Source organism: Atractosteus spatula, chromosome 9, assembly GCF_055471065.1.
Source record: "Atractosteus spatula isolate fAtrSpa1 chromosome 9, fAtrSpa1.hap1, whole genome shotgun sequence".
Classification (NCBI taxonomy): Eukaryota; Metazoa; Chordata; class Actinopteri; order Semionotiformes; family Lepisosteidae; genus Atractosteus; species Atractosteus spatula.
The window spans coordinates 835325-845060 of NC_142714.1; positions in this window are offsets into that span (position 1 = coordinate 835325).

Sequence of the window (9736 nt, forward strand, 5' to 3'; positions counted from 1 at the left end):
AGCCTCTGGAGTAATACCAGCATCATCTGAATGACAGAACTAGCAGGAGATCACTCTCCTGTTTATAAATACCCTTGACATATAAAGTACACATTTTATTCATTTGTGTATAATTACTGCTCTCAGTTTACAGAAATACAATCCACAAAAACACTCTTGCAAAATTCAGCATCTGCCCTTCCAATGCCTGATTTTTAAGGTTGAGGGTTGTCAAAACTAATGAGCTTGACATTTAAATGTAATGAATCGAGGAATAGAAAGGCAGAGTAAAGTGAGCTTGAGAACGTGCAAAGAACAAAAATGGCAACATCCCTAATTTGTAAATGAAAGTGTCAAGACAAACTATGTTACTAAAAACAATTTTACAAACATGGATCTCCCAGGTAATCTGTTTCTTTTTCATATACTGTAGATGTGTTGGGATATTATCAACCTATAGACTACAACCATGCACTTATGTTTCTTTTCACCTAAAGGATTATAGTGTGTTTAATACAAAATGTCTGCACTGTATTGTAGGTTTGTTTCACCCAGTTTAGTGTGAAATACAGATACCGTCATTCTTCAAGAAGAAAGAAATATGGTCCCTAAATAAAGATATATTTTTATTTTGTAAGTTCAATAAATAGTAGATTTTATTTTAAATGATTTGTTTCTATATTATTGTACTGGGTGTAATAAATTTATCTTCCAACACAAAGTACCATTACCTTTGTAATGTTTAACTCTTTAGACTAACATGTTTCTAGTCTACGTAATTTCAGGCTTCAAAAGCACTGGCAACAACATACAACAGTCTCCATCTGCACACTCCAGGTCTGTCCAAGCCCAGACAAGGCAGAAGCACAAAAAAAAGCAGGAATAGCAGCACGGATGGGTCTGTTTTAGTAATTGGATACAGGTTTAAACATACAAACAAACACGGAGTTCACAAGACTGTACCCCAAGTCCTGTTCAAAGTAATTGCTCTAACAATATTGCATAGATACTCCTCTTGTTTCTAACTGTGCTGCACATACAGTATATACATATAAAAAACATTGTCTGAAATGTTTACTTCTGAAATAAAATTAAATTAATTGATTCTTTGCCCTATCTTTATTGTTTTATGTTTAATAATATTCTTTCTAATTCTTTCCATCTTTAGCTTTATAAAGAAACTATTTCACTTATCTTTGGTTAGAGTATAATCTAGCTGTATATACTTTTTTTCTTAAGACATTTCAGAAAGATTTTACATTTTGTTTTTTATTACAATGTCCTATAAAATGACATGCACTCTCAATAAAATGTGCACAGATTTTGATTTCAATCAGGATTTTTGATTCCACATTTTATTACTGACCATACATCTGTTCCTGTATTACAAAAATGTAATAAGGTAATTCATGGTAAATCTCTAAAAGTTTATTTAATGTATGTTTTTAGAATACAAAACACAGCTAATGTAACTCCTATTTCTTTCACTTGTATGGAGAAAAAGGGAAAAAATACAAAAAACTAAACACATCTCATCTCACAAGCACTAGCACAAGATTAGTCTTCAGTAAGTGGCATAAGAACTACAGAGCAAATATTTTAAGAATAAAGCTGTTTGTGCATCCCTTATGTTTGTGTTCACTTATCATTTATACATTTGTTATTACTGAACATTTATTTAATGGAATTTGTTTTGTTTTTCAACAATATTTTTTGCATGTTTTAAGTATCCACACTACATATTAAAATTCATAAAACACCGGATGAGCAAAATTCTGTGCATCAGTAAAATACAACTGAATGAATTAATTTTTATGCAACCATTGTTTCTTTAATGCCAGATTACTTCAAAACACGAACAAATCTAAAACAGAGCTTAATCGGGTTGAAGTCCTTTTTAGAAATGATATCTAATTTATTTCTTCTCACAAGATGGCAGTGTTGTGTTGGATTTTTAGTCTTTTCCTCAGTGGCTGGTGAGCAGCAGTGATTTATAGAAAATCGAAATAATATAAAACTGATGTAACTCAGTGGGCAACAAGTAGCCCATCAGTATGCAGAGCCCAGAGGAAGTTGCGGGGTGTAAGTGAAACTTTAATTCACTATTTTGTAAGTTGCCAAACAGTTTCTCCTTCTGTTACTGCTTGAAACTTTACAATGTGCATATTAAATTGGCTTTACATAGCTCACAAGAACTCTGTTACATATTTCACATCCTTTATTGTGCTCAGAATTAATTGGTGCCACCTCAGAAATGGAAAACTGCTGCTACTTACCCCTGTCACAGAATAACAGCACTTTGCTGATATTCATTTCAGCACAACCGTATTTCAATTAAGCACCTATTTTTTATAATGAAAACTGCTGAGAACATAACGAGCAGCTGAATGTCTAATGAGAAACTGCAGGACCATGGTGACATATGATATGTCACACTGCAGCCCAGCCAGTCCTGGGGGGAATAATTTGGTTTAAACAATTCAACAAGAAAAATCTCCCATTTGCTAACATGTGAAATCTGGTTGCCAATAGGACAATCAAAAAAGAAAGAATCACTAATTAATTGTGTGGAAAATGTATAGTTTCATCTTTATACTGACTCTGAATTCTGATCTGTCAGTCACTCATCCAAACACTTCTTACGCTTCTAAACGTTCTGTGACCAATGAGATTTGCTCCTGTATTTCGCACTTGTCTCAAGTATTGTCATTTGAATTTCCACTCCTTAGTGGAAGTTTGAGAAAATCTCTCTAAACATTATGATAATGTTCAACATTATGAAAAGAAACACAAAGAATAACTAAGCACATAATATTATTAAGTGTTAGCATTTGGATGATATCTGGACTTTCTGTAATAATTATAGAACTAACACAGTGAACAGTGAAGTTGTAACAGGTGTGTAAGGGTCAAATGATCTCTTATATTTTAAAGATATATAGCATTTATAATCAGTCTAAGAAGATCACTTTCTAATACAGTCTACCTCTACATGAAACAGTTTGTTCACTGTTACTATGACAACAAACCTACCTTTGTTACTGTTATTATTAGTTTTATGATTATAGCTTTCCTCCACAGTTTGTCAGAGCACCTACAAGAGGGAATGACTTTATTGATCTAATCTAATCAAACAATTAAGTGAGAAGTACATAAGTGAGTGGACCAACAGGAAACCGTGCTCATGACATACAAAACTATGCTTTGAAGTACAGTATATTGTTATACTACAGAGGTGTATTCCAAAAAAAAGGCTTATATTTTCAAGAAAGCAAACAATGAAAAGTTTAAGAGCAGTAGAATGGAAAGATGATTATGGGTTCAGTATAACTTGGATAGCAACAACTTAAAGCTATTGGGCTTTTAGCACAGAACACATTATTCCCAGGAGTAGTAAATCAAAGGCTTGAAAGCAGTGGCCCCAATGGTTAAGTGGACCAATTAAGAAAACTTAAAGGAGAAAGAAAGCACTTCATAAAATAAATAAAAAATTAGGACCTAGTTAAAAAGAGTATAATGATCTTCGGGCACTGCAGAGTATCTAATATTAATATTAAATAATATTAGAAATGCCAAGAGAGATAGAAAATAATATTGCAATGGAGGCCTAAATAAATAATACGTTTTTTTTTCATTTTTAACAGCAAAAGCAAACCATGTCTAGATAATAAAATAAAATGTTTAGGACAATTAAATTAAAATTGTAATATATTAAATTAATATGTCACACAGATATTTATGAAGGAAGAAATTAATAAAATGCCCAGGTTGAGAAAAGACAGCATATATATTTTATATTTATATATTTGCACTCACCACACACCAGCTCTCAGGGAGGAGGAGAACAGAGTAATGAAGCCAATTTATAGATGGGGCCATGATTGTTAAGGGCCAATGGGAAATTTGGCCAGGATGCCGGGGTTACACCCCTACTCTTTTTGAGAAACGCCCTGGGATTTTTAATGACCACAGAGAGTCAGGACCTGGGTTTTATGTCTCATCCAAAGAATGGTGCCATGTTACACTATAGTGTCCCCATCACTATACTGAGACATTAGGATGGACACAGACTGCAGGGTGAGCGCCCCCTACTGGCCCCACTAATACCACTTCCAGCAGCAACCTTAGTTTATCCCAGGAGGTCTCCCATCCAGATACAGTGGTAAGTTGTGCAACTGTTTTCAGTTGTGAGTTGTAGGGTGATACGGCTGCTGGCTAAAGAAAGTGCTGTTTTAGATTTTAGAGGCACTTAAAATAAACACATCTCCAAGGCCTAATAGTATTTTACCAATTGATTAAATTAATAACCCATTTAATAACCTTTCAACTGTTAGTCAAGAAAGGGGTAATACCCACTGACTGCAAGAAAATGTAGTACCCATGCTCAGCTGGTTGAGAACACTTATGCAATTAGACCAATGTGTCATAGTTCATACAATGTTATGGAAATGATAATTAGTACTAAACTGACCTACAGGACTAAACTGAATTTCTTTAGTCTTTATTACAGTCTGATACATTATCAGCAATTATTCATTATGCTAAATATTCTAGAAAACAAAACAAATATTCTAAAAAAGGCAGCAAATTATTGGGAATCAGAAGTAGCTATAGATTTCATACTTCTACAAGATCAACAGTTTATCTTTTTATGGGAATTTATTGTAGTGAAAGTTTCCTAAATAATCATATAAAGAAGGTTACCTGGATTTCCATAGATTGTATAAGCTGTAAAAGATGAAAACAAGCAGAAAACATATGAACACAGACAATAATGGGGATGAGTAATGTGATTTTACTCATTATAAGTGAACATCTTCTCAGCAGATGCTTACGTCCCAGGTAATTGAAATTAAATGGTTACCAACAGCATGACAATGGCTATAATTGGACTCGATTGCATCTTTACTCCCGCTGTTATTATTCTACCATCCAACACACTTACTACAACAGAAGTCCAATGTATATTTTAAAGGAGAGTTAAGACTAACGTCCTGTTCATAAGTAGACACAAAAAGTAGCCCAAACTATAAAAATGTTAAAATACTGAAACAATTCACTGGACATTTTGTAATAGTTTTTGTAATGAGGATTTAATGTACAGATGGAAACTGCATATTACAGCCACTTCATAAATGCAACTTTTAATAAAGAGGAGAGGTACATAAACATGTAAAAAAATCCTAAATTATTTTATTTTATGTTATCCAGTGGGTTCTTCCTTAATATAAATATACTGATGTTGGAGAACTTTTTCCCCACTTCCCCTTAAGAGACAGTCAAGAGTCTGTCTCAGATGTTAAAAGAAGTTTTTATTTCATGTGCATGGGAGCGGAACACACAGAGATGCGCGGTGTATTTTTCTTGAAGTAATTAAACTAGAACAGTCCTTAAATATTTTTCTGTTATCTATCACACTTCCCTGTGCTTACAAGATTGGCAGTGTTCCAAAATCACACACATCTTCCTACTTCCCTATCTGCTAAAGATAACTTCTTTTAATACAATTGGTTACTTAGGTTCGTAGCATGCATTCCTACATGTATATAACAGTATAGAATTACATAGTAGCCCTTGTGTCCAGCATTCTTCCAATCCGGTTCAAACCAGTTCTAAATGTCCACCTTATAAAATATTGCATCTTCTGCAGGAAAAGTGTGTACAAAGTTCACAGCGGCCCTCTCAACACTGAAAAGAAACAGGTCCAAGAATGACAACAAAGAACTGGGAAGACATGCAACATGTAACATGATGATGTTGGTATACCTTACAGCATTTCATAACAAAATTGTTTTTTAAAAGATTAAGCACTATTTGAACATGAATTCAACATCTTAAAAACACAATTTAAAAAATCTTGGATTGTCCAAAGATTATTTGCTATTAGATGTCTAATATTAAAATGACCTTTTTTGACATGGTACTCAATATCTGCCCTTGAAAAAGTATCTGATACATAACTAATTAAATAATGTGCATAGGGATTCCAACAAAGACAGGCTGAAATGACATTTTTTGCTTGGGAAAGATAGATCATTAATGTCTTTGGTACATAATGACAAAAACAGATCATGTCTCTAAAATGACATAGTACATCAAATATGATGTGTCTCTCCTTTGCAAAGAAGATGAGTCAAGGTATATTCAAACCTAAACAAGGAAATGTAAAATATTTAATTACTCCAAACTTACTTCATTGCATTTGAAAACTGCAAATTACATTATAAACATTGCTGTTACATGGAAGACTTGTTTTTTAAATAACTGTCATTAGAGTTCTATCATCAACCCCAAACTCAAACTGATAAGAATTAACAATTAATATTTTAAAGAGGTGGGTAGCTGCGTCAGCATGCGTAGGCTGCAAAGGAACAAGTAATAGGTTTATTCCATGCTGAAAAAAAGAAGAAAGAGAACACAACGTTTTGGCCGTGGAGCCTTCTTCAGGTGTCAGGTTGTGAAGTGACGTAGCTTCACAGTATTTGTATCAATGAAAATGTTTGCAGTTGAATCTCCAAATGAGTAAAACCAGTGTGTTTTGCAGTACTGCTGCGTTTGTAACTGACTACTGTTGACATGTTCCTGATAGCAATTTCTAATATAAAATGGAGCAAGACAAGTAAGGAAACTTGGAAATGTCCCAGGATCTTCTAATGCACACAAAGAGTAGAATTATCTGACATTCAGTGAAATAGCAACCTCCATAGAAATTTCTGTAACTTCATGTCTTTTAAAAGACTGTGAAGAACATTGGTCTAGACATGGGAGAATTTTCACAGATTTTTTGCAAAAGACAGCAAGAGCAGATTACGCTGTCAAACACAGCTGACTTCAGGGATTCTCCTACACAGACAATGAGTTGCCTAAGTGTGATTGCAGATAGAGAACCATGGTGATATGTCAGGAAATGTTGGTTCATACCTGAAGAAGGCTCCACGGCCGAAACATTGTGTTTTCTTTCTTCTCTTTTCAGCATGGAATAAACCATGTTACTTGTTCCTTTGCAGCCTACACATGCTGACGCAGCTACCCACCTGAAACTATGCATACAGTATGCCACATGGCCTCCCAGCTCATCCCACTCAAGTTCAATGAGGTTCAAGGCTTGTGAGCACAGCATAAACTGCACAATTGTCACATCTCACAAAAAATACATTGTTACGTGAGAGCAACCTGACATATCAATCATTAACAACAATAACTAGTAATGAGTAATAATATTGTTTCAAAGGAAGGAACTGAAGTATCAGCATTTAATCAGTGTAGTCAAGCTGGAATTAATCACTTGGATTAAGATGGAGTTCTGTGGCACTAGACATGCTTACAGAGACAATCATACTTCTTCCCATCAATTGGTCTGTTCTACAGAAGAATTAAAGCCTCACTCGACACTTCCAGGTGGTCTTCACTAAACCTTGAAACATTGCTAAGGACGATTCGACTGCAATACTGGCGGGTCCTCCATAGTCCAGACTTCAACATACCAAAGGCATTTATCAAGAGATACATGACCTCTTATCTCTTGATAAGAGGAGCATATTCTTTCCTGTTTAATTGTCTTAAAATGAACTGGACTTCACTTTCACCAGGTTAAATTACCTCTGTCCAATCAACTCTCTAATGAGCTGATTCAGTGCTCAATCAAACGTTACTTGAGTGTGAACATTTAATCAATAAATAAAATGTGTACTTTAATTTTATAAATGCATTCCTGCATATAAAGACAGGTTTCTTTTCATATTTGGTATACACATTATAAATGCTACTTACAATTTGTATTGTGAACACTTTCTGAGAGAAATACAATGAATGAGATTGCTGGACAATCATGATGCCCTCTGGGTGATATTGAAATGGCTAGAGGGACAATGTATATGTATGCAGCTGGAGAGGTATTTGCAGGTGATAAGATTAGATAATTTGTTGGCTAGGCAATTAATCAAACTCTTCTTTGTAAAACAAAATTTGAAACTTTAGAATGTAATGCTTATCATGTAAACAGCATGGACAAGACACTACCCTTAGTAATGTGGTGTACTTAATGGACAGGTAACTCTAATGAGTACAGAAATGGAAAATAAGAAAAGTCGAAGCTATTTCTGTTCATTTTTCTTATTTTAGTGCTAATTAAAACATACAAACCTAATAGACCACATTTGATGAACACTTAGTGGAAAACAATGTTAATGAATAGTTCAGGTGGGTAGCTGCGTCAGCATGCATAGGCTGCAAAGGAACAAGTAATAGGTTTATTCCATGCTGAAAAAAAGAAGAAAGAGAACACAATGTTTCGGCCGTGGAGCCTTCTTCAGGTGTCACCTGAAGAAGGCTCCACGGCCGAAACGTTGTGTTCTCTTTCTTCTTTTTTTCAGCATGGAATAAACCTATTACTTGTTCCTTAATGAATAGTTGTTAAGAATGTTAAGAATGAATAGTCACCCTGTGGTTTTTACACAATTCCTTTTATGTCCTGTTGTTATATGGACAACCTCTTTAATGTTTTGCTTTACTGCCTATTTTTGTATTAGCTCAACCAAAGACAAAAAGCAATATTTTGGTAAAGGTTTCCTCTAGCAGTTTGTCTTATTTTGTCTTAAACTGAGCCTAAAACCATTAGCTGTCCTTTTCTTCCAAATAATGAATACCCAGTCCCTCAGGGGCAGAAGAAACTACTCATAAACTGGTTAAAGGTGTTACTGTTGTTTGATGAACCCCATTCCCACCTCCACAGTAGTAGTTCTTAATTTTTGGGCACTAATCTCAGGCTCCGGAACGCCATGCTGAACAAGTCTTTGGCATTGGCCTGTACGCTGTTGCTCCTTCATAATACTACGTTAACTGGGATGCTACGTTTGAATATTTCACAAATTAATTTTTAAGGATAGGTTGTTTTAATACCCCAAATATAAATTAGCATTTGTCCACATCATTTCTGAGGCCCTTATTTAATTGGTCCAACATATTATGGTAAAATTATTTGTGGATCTGATGAGTCTGGTCCAGTCAGACCAGATCCCATTTTCAAAGACACTCAGATGTGACTTTGATGAATGGCCTCTACTTACCTTATCCTTATGGGCTCAAATTGAATGTAATCAAGATAAATGTTGCTTGCAGGCCCAATTACGTCCTTAGCTTCTTGCTGGTTAAGACTCCCATGCTTTACAGCAAGAAGATCAATAAGTTATTTATTATGTTTTGCTTGATTTTAAAAGGTGGAGATGCTTCTTCGGAAACCACTCTGCTCTAGTGGTTCCATTGTTCCCAAAACTGATGCTTACTTATTTAAATTATTTCTTGTGATAATCATGCATTTCTGCATAAATGTATTGTACAGAAGAAGACAAAAAAGAAAGAGCAATCCAATGTCCCCGATTACTTTCTTAAACACCCACATGCTGCACTTAAACAACTACTTAATGTTTTATTATGCACACACCTTTTTACCAGGGGTTAAAAGTCTAATCAGACTAATAAATCTACAATAAATACATAGAGACAAGAATGTATTGTATTCAAGTGTGGATGCAGAAACGTCACCATTAAATGCTATTTTAATTAATAAAACACATAAATACAATCCAAATGAATATGACCCATAAATAAAACATAAGGAGAAAGAAAGCACTTCATAAAATGATTGAAAAGAAAAGTAAAGAAGTTAATGGAATCCCTTTTTAAAGGAAAAAGAGTATAATGAACTGCAAGTGCAGGATGAAAAGGATATTAAAATTATTGGGAGCCAGCAAAAAGGTAT